Below are 9,739 nucleotides of genomic sequence, written 5' to 3'. Positions count from 1 at the left end.
AAGAAGTTGGAATTTCAAACAAGGTGGATCTGGGGTGAATTAGCGGGGGTAGAAAAGATCAAGGTTTTGGATGGGGGAAGATAAGAGATGGTGGTGAACAGCTGTTTTAAAGACCTGGAGGGAGGAGTGGGATTGAAGGGAGTGAGGGAGTTTGTTCCAGAGGCGGGAGAAAAGAGGAATGAAAGAGTGAAGGTGAGCAGAGAGCCGAGATTTCGGCAGTTTAACCATCAGAGGGTTGCTGGCAGATCTTGTGCGACCTGTAGGAATATTTGGGGGACAGAGCACAGAGAGAGCTGGGGGTGCAAGGCCGGAGAGGAGTCGGTAGAAGACAGAAAGACCACCTACCTGCCTGCGGTGAGTGAGTGAAAGGCCCTCAGAGATAGCTTCATCGCGGGAGATTCCAATAATTCTGAAAGCTTTGGTTTCAACAGCGTGAAGGCGAGCTAGGTGTGAGGCAGGAGCACCGGCCCATAGGGGAGAACAGTATTCCATTGAGCTGCGGATGAAAGCCTAGTATGTGGTGAGGAGCTCAGGTGTGCCGAGGAAGGACTTCGCACGACGGAGGATGCCCAGTCGGCGACTGGCTTTGGAGGCCAGCTTGGAAATGTGGTTTTCCCAAGAAAGATCATGGCAGATAGTGAGACCCAAAATCTTGAGCGACAGAACTTCTTGGAGAGGATTGTTGAGAAAGTAGATGGGAGGGTTGTCCAGTCGATCTTTTCGGAGAGACATAGTAAGAGTGTGAGATTTGTCAGGATTGAAAGACATGTTCCACTTGTTTGACCAGTCTGTGATTTTGTCCAGGTCTTCAGAGAGTGAGGAGGCAGCAGACTGCCGACCTGAGGGAAGAGGAATGGAGCGGCAGAGAGTGGAGTCATCAGCAAAGAGATAGAGAGGATTTTCGAGAGAGTCAGAGAGATCATTGATGAAGACCAGAAAAAGCACGGGGCCCAGAACACTGCCTTGGGGAACTCCAGCCTGAACAGGAAGAGGAGATGAGAGAAACCCATTCAGGGCCACACGTTGACGACGACTAGAGAGGAAGTCCGCCAGCCATGCGTGGAGATTTCCATGGATACCAAAGGAGGAGAGTTTGGTGAGCAGAGCGGGGTGCCAGACCGTGTCGAAGGCACGTGATATGTCGAGGGAGACAGCTCTAATTTCCTGTTTGGCATTGAGGACCTCCATCCATTGTTGAGACAGCAGAAGCAGCATGTCCAGAGTAGAGTGACCTGGTCTGAAACCAAATTGATGATCAGAGATCAAGCCATTGGAGAAGAGGAAAGATTTCATATCCGAAGCAATGATGGATTCCATGACTTTGCTGATAATTGGGATAAGGCTGATTGGTCTGTAGTTGCTAGGATCTGTTTTTGCACCTTTTTTGTGCAAAGCGGTGATGTTGGCTGATTTCCAAGCAGATGGCAGTTGACCTTGAGCAAAAGAGAGGGTGAAGAGAACAGAGAGAGGGTGAGATAGAGCAGCAGAGCAGGATTTTAGGACCCATGGCCTGATGCCGTCGGGTCCAGTTGCAGAATCAGAGTCGAGGGTTGACAGAAACTTTTCCACCTTGTCAGGAGGAAAGGACACGGAGTCCAGGAGCAGCAGGGTACGACTGGGTATGGTGGGTACAGAGAGGGATGGGTTTGGGACACAAGATTTAGAGGCAAACACAGAGTTGAGGCATTCAGCTTTTTCACGTGCGGAGTCAGCTGTGTAGCCGTTTGAGGTAAGGGAGGGGATGGAGGGGGAACAAACACCAGAAACGGATTTGACCAGACGCTGACTCCGCAAAGATTCTGATGAAATGGTGGTGGTTTATTTGTTCTCTGACCGAATTGATTAATAATTTAATTTTTTATGATTATTATTTATTTATTTTCATTATTAATCATTTATTTATCTTCTTTCTCATTTGGCCAATATCTCAGGCACCTTTTGAGCTCAAAAGCTAATATTTGGACATGAGTGACCAAGTGATGTGGCTATCATGGATATTTTTGATTTATTGATTAATCAATTATTAATTAATCAATTAATCGATTAAGTATTTAATTATTTGATTAATGACTTCTTTTTTTTTTTTTTCCCAGTTACAGATTCTGATGAAATGGTGGTGGTTTATGTGTTCTGTGACCGAATTTATTGATAGTGCAATTTTTTAATGATTATTATTTATTTATTTTCATTATTAATCATTTATTTATTTTCTTTCTCATTTGGCCAATATCTCAGGCACCTTTTGAGCTGGGAAGCTAATATTTGGACATGACAGTGACCAAGTGATGTGGCTATCAAGGATATTTTTGATTTATTGATTAATCATTTAATCGATTAACTATTTATTGGTGAATCAATCAATTATTTAATTTTTTATTAATGACTTATTTAATTAAATTTCTAAAAGATACATCTTCGGATGAAGCATGAGTGGTTTCGTTATGCTATTAGCCAATTGATTAAGAAAGTAATTTGTGATAATCTTTTATTGATTTTAATTCTACAATTAATCAATCTATTAGCGTACACCTCTCCCTCCCAATGCAGCCTCTATGAGGTGCACTGCGGTATTGCCGGGCGCCTTAGGCGCCCCGGCAATGCCGCGCTGTAGGATATTTAATTATTTGGCATGGGGGCGGTGTACTTTGAATGTATCTGTACTTGTTGTACACCGCTCCTCCTTTCCTATGCCACCTCCAGGCATTGCAAATCGTCATTGCCGGGCACCGAAGGGGGCTCGGCAGTGACGCACGCTGAAAGAGAGTACTCAGTTTTCACTCTGTAGTGTATGCGGTTATGTTGCAATTAACAGGGGAGTGAAACTTTCATATAGAATCTTGAAACTGGTACTTATTGACTTCTTTAGATCACATAGGACTCAAAACCACCTGTTTCCAATTTTTTCCAGCATGGATACGCACTAAATCCAAGATGGCGGCCATTTAACACGATAATCGCTTAATCGCCAACTATTTTGGACATTTGTAATGGATATAGTTGTCCAGTATATCGTTTTATAGGTTTTTTTGGTCACTGAATTCATTGAAGTACTTATATCATCAATAACACAAAGCATAAAGTGAATAATCATCCAATATGAGGTATAATTGGTGCCATATGGCATGGCACACCCATATAAATACCCAATGAACAGTACACAAATATTTGGGTTATAATAATGATTATGTATATTTGTTTTTCAGCAAAATAAATCTGTCCTGATCGTTCTATGGAAGACTGCATGGCATGAGCCATAATAATGTAACCACAGGAATGGATGCATGGGTGCAATCTGCCATGAAATCAGAGTTGACCAGCTTATGAAGTGTCCATTTCTAAACATGTATTTTCTTTTCTACTTGCAGGTAAATAATGGCATCCGAAGCGGAACCTCTGGAGAAAAGGGCACGTACCGAACTAAATTTCAAGCTGTGCATCAAATGTCAAACTTCAAAAGAAGAACAATTAAAGGAACCCCCACAGTCCCAAAAGCAATCAACGTATGACAAATTTCTAACAGCGGTTTGTTTGAGAGCGCAGTTTGGAAACACTGACTTTATTGCACTCAACGAAAAAATTGGACAATTGACAGCACAAGATTTATGTGACAAACATGTTGTGTGGCACAGAACGTGCTATGCTATGAGCACAAATAAAGAACATATAATACGTGATGAAAAGCGCTACAACCGAGCGTGTGCAACATCCGATGTTACTCTCCTTAGTAGCCGAACCGTGGGGAGACCAACTGCTTCATCAACACTTAGTGCAACGGACGAAGAGCCAGTGTCAAAAAAGTACACCCGATCACAGTTAACTGCATATGACAAAACAGAATGTTTCTTCTGTCAAGGTAAAATACAAGGTCCCTTGCACGAATGTCAATCAGCAAATATTGGAAAGCAGATAAAGAACATAGTACACCACTCCAACAACCAAGAATGGAAGGTTAACTATGCCACTGTCCTATCTGACAATGATGCGCTGTCACGTGATATTGTCTACCACAAGAAGTGCATCACCGAACAGTGGCAGTTTCTAAAGCAGGGAAATGCTGCAGACAGTGGATCATGCCCTAAGACAGCTGACCGCTGCAACACAGATGCCAGTGGGCCGACAGTACACCACATCACGGCTGAAATTGAATTCTTTGCCGAAATACAAGATCGCATCAACGAGGGAGAATTTATTCCAATGGACGAAGCAGAAAAGCTATACTTATCGAAGATGGAACAATACAACATCCAGTATGTCTCGAAGTTTTCTAACGCCAAGTCCGAGCGGAGGTGGCTACGACAAAATATCGAGGAAAATGTTAATCTCGTTCAGTTCACACCATTACCGAAGAAGCCTACACTGATACATTCCAAAGCTGCACAAAATGCTGCAGTTGATGAAGCTGTCAAGAACAACACATACGATGACATGAAGAAGTTATTTGAAGCAAGCAGAGTCCTACGTAAATTGATCCAGGAAACAAAGAAAGACCCGTGGGTTTTCACCGGAACACTCGAAAATAGTGAGCATTGCGTAGTGCCACAGGAGCTCCACAGCATGGTGCTTTGGATCATGAAAGGTACAACCACAATTAAAACTGAAGCTCGTGCACAAGTGTTTAATAGATCTGCGTCAATCGTCTCTCAGCAAATAGTACAAGCCCACAAATCTAATCGGCAACTCCTGTATGACCCAAAATCACCAGTGGCTGCGTTTCGATCGACAATTGAAACTCCTATCACACTCGGCATCTCACTGTATTGTGACCACAAATGGCGAAGCCAGAAACTGTCAAATCTAGTTTCACAAGCCGGTTTGGGAGTTCCATACCGACGCGTAAAGCAGTGTGTCGCTCAAATTTCGGAAGGGGTACAGATGAACATGGAGAAGAACGATGGAAACTATTTACCACCAGGGCTTCACAAAAAACGAAGATTGCGATTCTCAATTGACAACGTTGATGCCAAGGTTGATACCTCTGATGGCAGGAATTCTTTCCATGCAACGGCAATGGCTGTGTATCAACGGGAACCCAGCATGGATGAAACCGTGGAGGTGGTCACAGAGTATGCAACCCCCACACACAACAAATCTGCAAGATCGTTGAAGGATGTCCCCATGACTGTCGTCCCACTGATTCCGAGCAACATAACAGGTACTCCTAAACCTCCCACGAGTCCTTCTTATCCGAACTTCAAACTGCGGATGAATGAGGAACAGCTCAGAGGACCTGCATTTGATGACCTATCATGGCTGTTGGTACGCCATTACCATCGCAATCATGCCAATCCAGTTAATGAGCTAGCTGAACCACACGACAGCTCTCGAGATGGTGAAATGATTCATGTGCGACACCAACCTGTCCCTGTCTGGACAGCATATAATTCACTTCTGCGTACGTCAGCATCCAACACTGAATCTATCAAACTGGACAAAGTGCATGCACTGCCCCTCATAAATGCACCAGCCCATGAGTGGACGACCCTTACCACAGCCCTGACTCAGCTCTCTAATCTCAACAAACTGATGGCCCGAGACAATCAGGACAATGAGCCAATACTTGTGTGGCTAGATATGGACTTGTATAAAAGAGTTAGAAAACTGAGCTTCCTGGATCTACAGTTCCAGGCCAACATAATCCCAAGTCCCGGTCCATTCCATGTAGTTCTCTGTGCCTTACGGTGTCTTGGAGCGACTCTTGAGAGCAGCGGTCTAGATGAAGCATGGATTGAAGCCGGCCTGTACAGTAGCGTAACTGTAGTACAGATACTGAATGGAAAGCACCACAACAGAGCCTTGGATGCTCACCAGATCACTCTGAAAGTTCTATTTGATTTGTGGATCGAGGCATTCTGCGAGTAACATCCAGTGCTACTCAACAAACTGACGTCTGCAATAGAAGATGTGAGAACAGCATGTCAAAATGGTCTGGATATAGCTGAAGCTCATCGTGAATTGGTGAACTTGGCATCCGATCTGAAGCAGGTGGAAACGCTAGAAGCATTCGACCACGAGAACGAGAAGTACCCGATGTACAAGTGGGCTCGTATGTATATGAGACAGGTCAACAACCTACTCCACGTCATGCGAGGTACCCGCGACCATAACTGGCTCTTGTACCTTGCCTCATTGGAAAAGATGTGCATCTACTTTTTCGCATATAACAGGCATGACTATGCACAGAACATTCCCGACTACATCGCACACATGTATCACCTGGAAAGCAGCCATCCCTCGATATGGCAAGAGCTCAAGAGTGGTGACTTTGACGTCAGTACGAACCCTGTTGCATTCACATCCATTGGACCTGATAATGCACAGGAACATGTGAACAAGATCCACAAAGGTGAAGGTGCCATTTCTGGCTTAACCTCCGATCCCCAGGGTCTGCTCAAATACTGCCTCGGCTCCCCAGAACTGGCAAGGCTGGCTGGAGAAACCGAGCGTATGCTAAACATATCAGATTCTATCCCAAAGAAGCACCACCAACACTCAGCATCTAAAACTGCATGACAGGAAAAGGCTGTGAGACAACTCAAGGATGTCATAGGCAGTGCAAACCCCTTCAATGCACCAGAACATGATGATGGATCTGAAATGAAGTTGGTCAACTTCGTCACCAAGCGGATAATGCCAACGGCAGTGCAGCGTGGCGTTTTGGACATAGAGGTACGCGGACACACGGCACTTGCAACATATGTTGATGAGAGGGTCAATGGAGACAAGAACATGCGGGACAAAATGTCGAAGCTCAAGTATCTGACTTGGAAAGATGGATGCAAAAGTATCAGTCTGAAGGCATCCTCCGAAGTAGTCAGCTTGAAAGCAACTAACTCCCTGTTCGTTCGCTTGCTGCTCGTTGCAAAGTCCTCAAGAGCACTGGACCTGCAGGACATTGTGGGAACACATGAATTTGCCCATTACAATGCAAGCCTAATGAGGCCCGATGGTTCTCTGCTACCTACTACAAGCAAGTCCACCCTCATCCATGAACTGGAAGGAGTGGTTTCGGGGACAGATACTTCTGAAGAATCCATAGAAGAGCCGATCATCCCACGTCAATCAGCACATGTCTTGACCAGCATCGTAATAGATGGCATGGCTCTCGTGCAGGAGATGGTTGTTCGGAAGGATGGTATAAAGTGTTGCCGAGACCTGTTAGGCTGTTTCATTCGAAGTGTTGACAACAAGTCGCGAGGCTACAGTGACATATACTTATTATTCAATAACTACACTGTTACAAACTCCATGAAAGACAGAACGAGACAGCTCTGAACAGCAGGAAGAGCACAAGACAAGGGATACACAATAGAAGATTCCACACCTATCAAAGACTTTAAGGTATTCCTAGGAACCAAGGAAACCAAAGCCAACCTCGTGCTATACCTTGCACAAAAATCTGTCCAGCTGTGCAAACTGCCGATCACTACCCACACACACAAAGGTGTTATGTCTTCCCAATCAAACATGGTGAACATCACAAGTACACAGGAGGAAGCCGACACGTTACTGGTCATGTATGCAGTAGCAGTGAGTAGTTTGGGTAATACACCACATATATACTCCTCTGACACAGATGTGTTGGTGCTCGCTCTGCGCAGGGTCCCAGACCTCAACACAGAGAGTCTCATCATCATGGGCTCTGGTGATCGACGACGGAAGATTAAACTCAAACCTATCTACATGGCCATTGGCACAGAACGTGCAGCAGCTTTGCCAGGATTCCACGCGCTCACTGGATGTGATACCACTGGCCACATCCAGGGAAAGGGAAAGCCTACTTGCTTCAAATCCTTCATGAAGGCTAGTGATGACGTAATCCATGCACAAGCTGGGCTTGGTGTTGGTGTGTATCCATCTCCGGAGGTGTTGGCTGGTTGTGAAAAGTTCGTGTGTCAGCTCTTCAAACCTGGTTATGAATCAGCTAAAGCACTCCGGTGGCATATGTTCAAGCAACTCAAGGGCAACCAGGGTGTAGAGAAACTACCTCCAACTCAAGGATCCATAACTGAACACATTCTGCGAGCACACTTCCAAGCTAACATTTGGGTGCAGGACACAGTAGCTGTTCCAAGTCTTCTAGATCCAGTATCGTTGGGATGGAAACAACTAGATGACGGACGTTGTGTTCCTGTGACGTCGAAAGTTCCACCGGTACCAGAGGCTGTCGTCGGCCTCGTGAAGTGTTCATGTATTGCCAGCAAATGCAGTGGACGGTGTTCTTGCAAGACCAATAATCTGTCATGCACAGAGCTTTGCAAGTGTGAAGGTGCTGAAGGATCATGCACTAATGTTGCAAATGAGGAGACAGAGAGTGATGATGATGATGACAGCGACAGTGATGAGGGTGATGACTAATAACGTGGCAGTAATAACTAGCATCCGGATACATGTATAATTGAGCATCCAATTTGATATGTGTATGAACACCATTTTGTTTTCCCCATGATTGTTAGATACATAACATGCCTAGGTAAATTTCCATAACACAAGTATGTTGATAAATGGTTTGATTTTTCTGTATATGGTGGCCACCATCTTGGACTTATTCTACGACATTAATGAAAACATTGAAAACTTCTTAAAGAAATAACATACTTGGTAGAAAAGAATATATTGTAATCACAAAAATGTCCTTAGGTTATCATTATACATGTACGTAAATAAATGGTTCAGATATAAAAAATATCGTATTTTTTCGAAATTTGGTGGACGCCATCTTGGATGTTGTCAATGGATATGAATGAAAACATTGAAGACAGTCTATTTCATACAACCATATGTAGATACAAATATATTGTAATCAAAAGCATGTCCATAATAAGCTTATCATTGTGCATATATTGAATACGTTGGTTCAAATATAACGATTTATTGCTTTTTCGGTATATGCTGGCGGCCATCTTGAATTTTGCCACTGGACATAAATTTAAAAATTGGAAACAGGTTGTTTTGTGTTCAGTGTGATCATAGAAAGTAAAAAATCACAAGTTTCCAGATTCTATATGAACCGTTCACTAAATAACACAACGACCTACACTATAGTCCTTGAGCCAGACCAAAAGTAATGCTCCGGCGGGGGGAGTAATTCTCATTATGATTTTCCATTAGACCAATGTCTCAAGTGTCAGAAAAGGTGTGATGTACATCTGAGAACGGTAGCTTAGTGCCCGGATGGACGCCATCTTTGAAACCACCCAGCTCGAAAATGCCCATTTGGTGGGGTACATTGTTGCACGTGTATCTGGACTTCTATACTAGCTATCGATGTGCGGTTGACGACTAAATATACGTCCGATGTGTACCGTCTAAATAAAAAATAATATGAAGCATTTTGTTTTAGATTAATTATTATAAAAATCAATTATCGAAAAAAAATCATATATTTTTCAATATTTTATTATTAGACTTGTACTTTTTTTAGTGAAACAACACTGGTATGATTTTCCAAATTATGCATTGTGCTACACCGTTTATCTGTCTATAAAAATAACTAAAAAACTAAAACATATCATCCACCACGAGTTTACAACAAATAAATGTAAAGAGGCATAAAATGACTTAGGCCGCCGCTGGCATTATCTATTCTGACGATAACGCAAGTTAGGAATGTCGTACGGAGAGGATTTTAACACCATACGATATCTAATAAGCAGGCGGAAATTGTTACATAGGAAATCTGCACTTTGGGGGCCATCTTGGATTTCAAAATGGCCGCCAATTATATTAATTATTCATTACT

This window comes from Myxine glutinosa, chromosome 7 (assembly GCF_964187855.1).
Source record: "Myxine glutinosa chromosome 7, kmMyxGlut1.1, whole genome shotgun sequence".
NCBI classification, from domain to species: Eukaryota; Metazoa; Chordata; class Myxini; order Myxiniformes; family Myxinidae; genus Myxine; species Myxine glutinosa.
Note: the sequence above shows the minus strand (reverse complement) of the source record.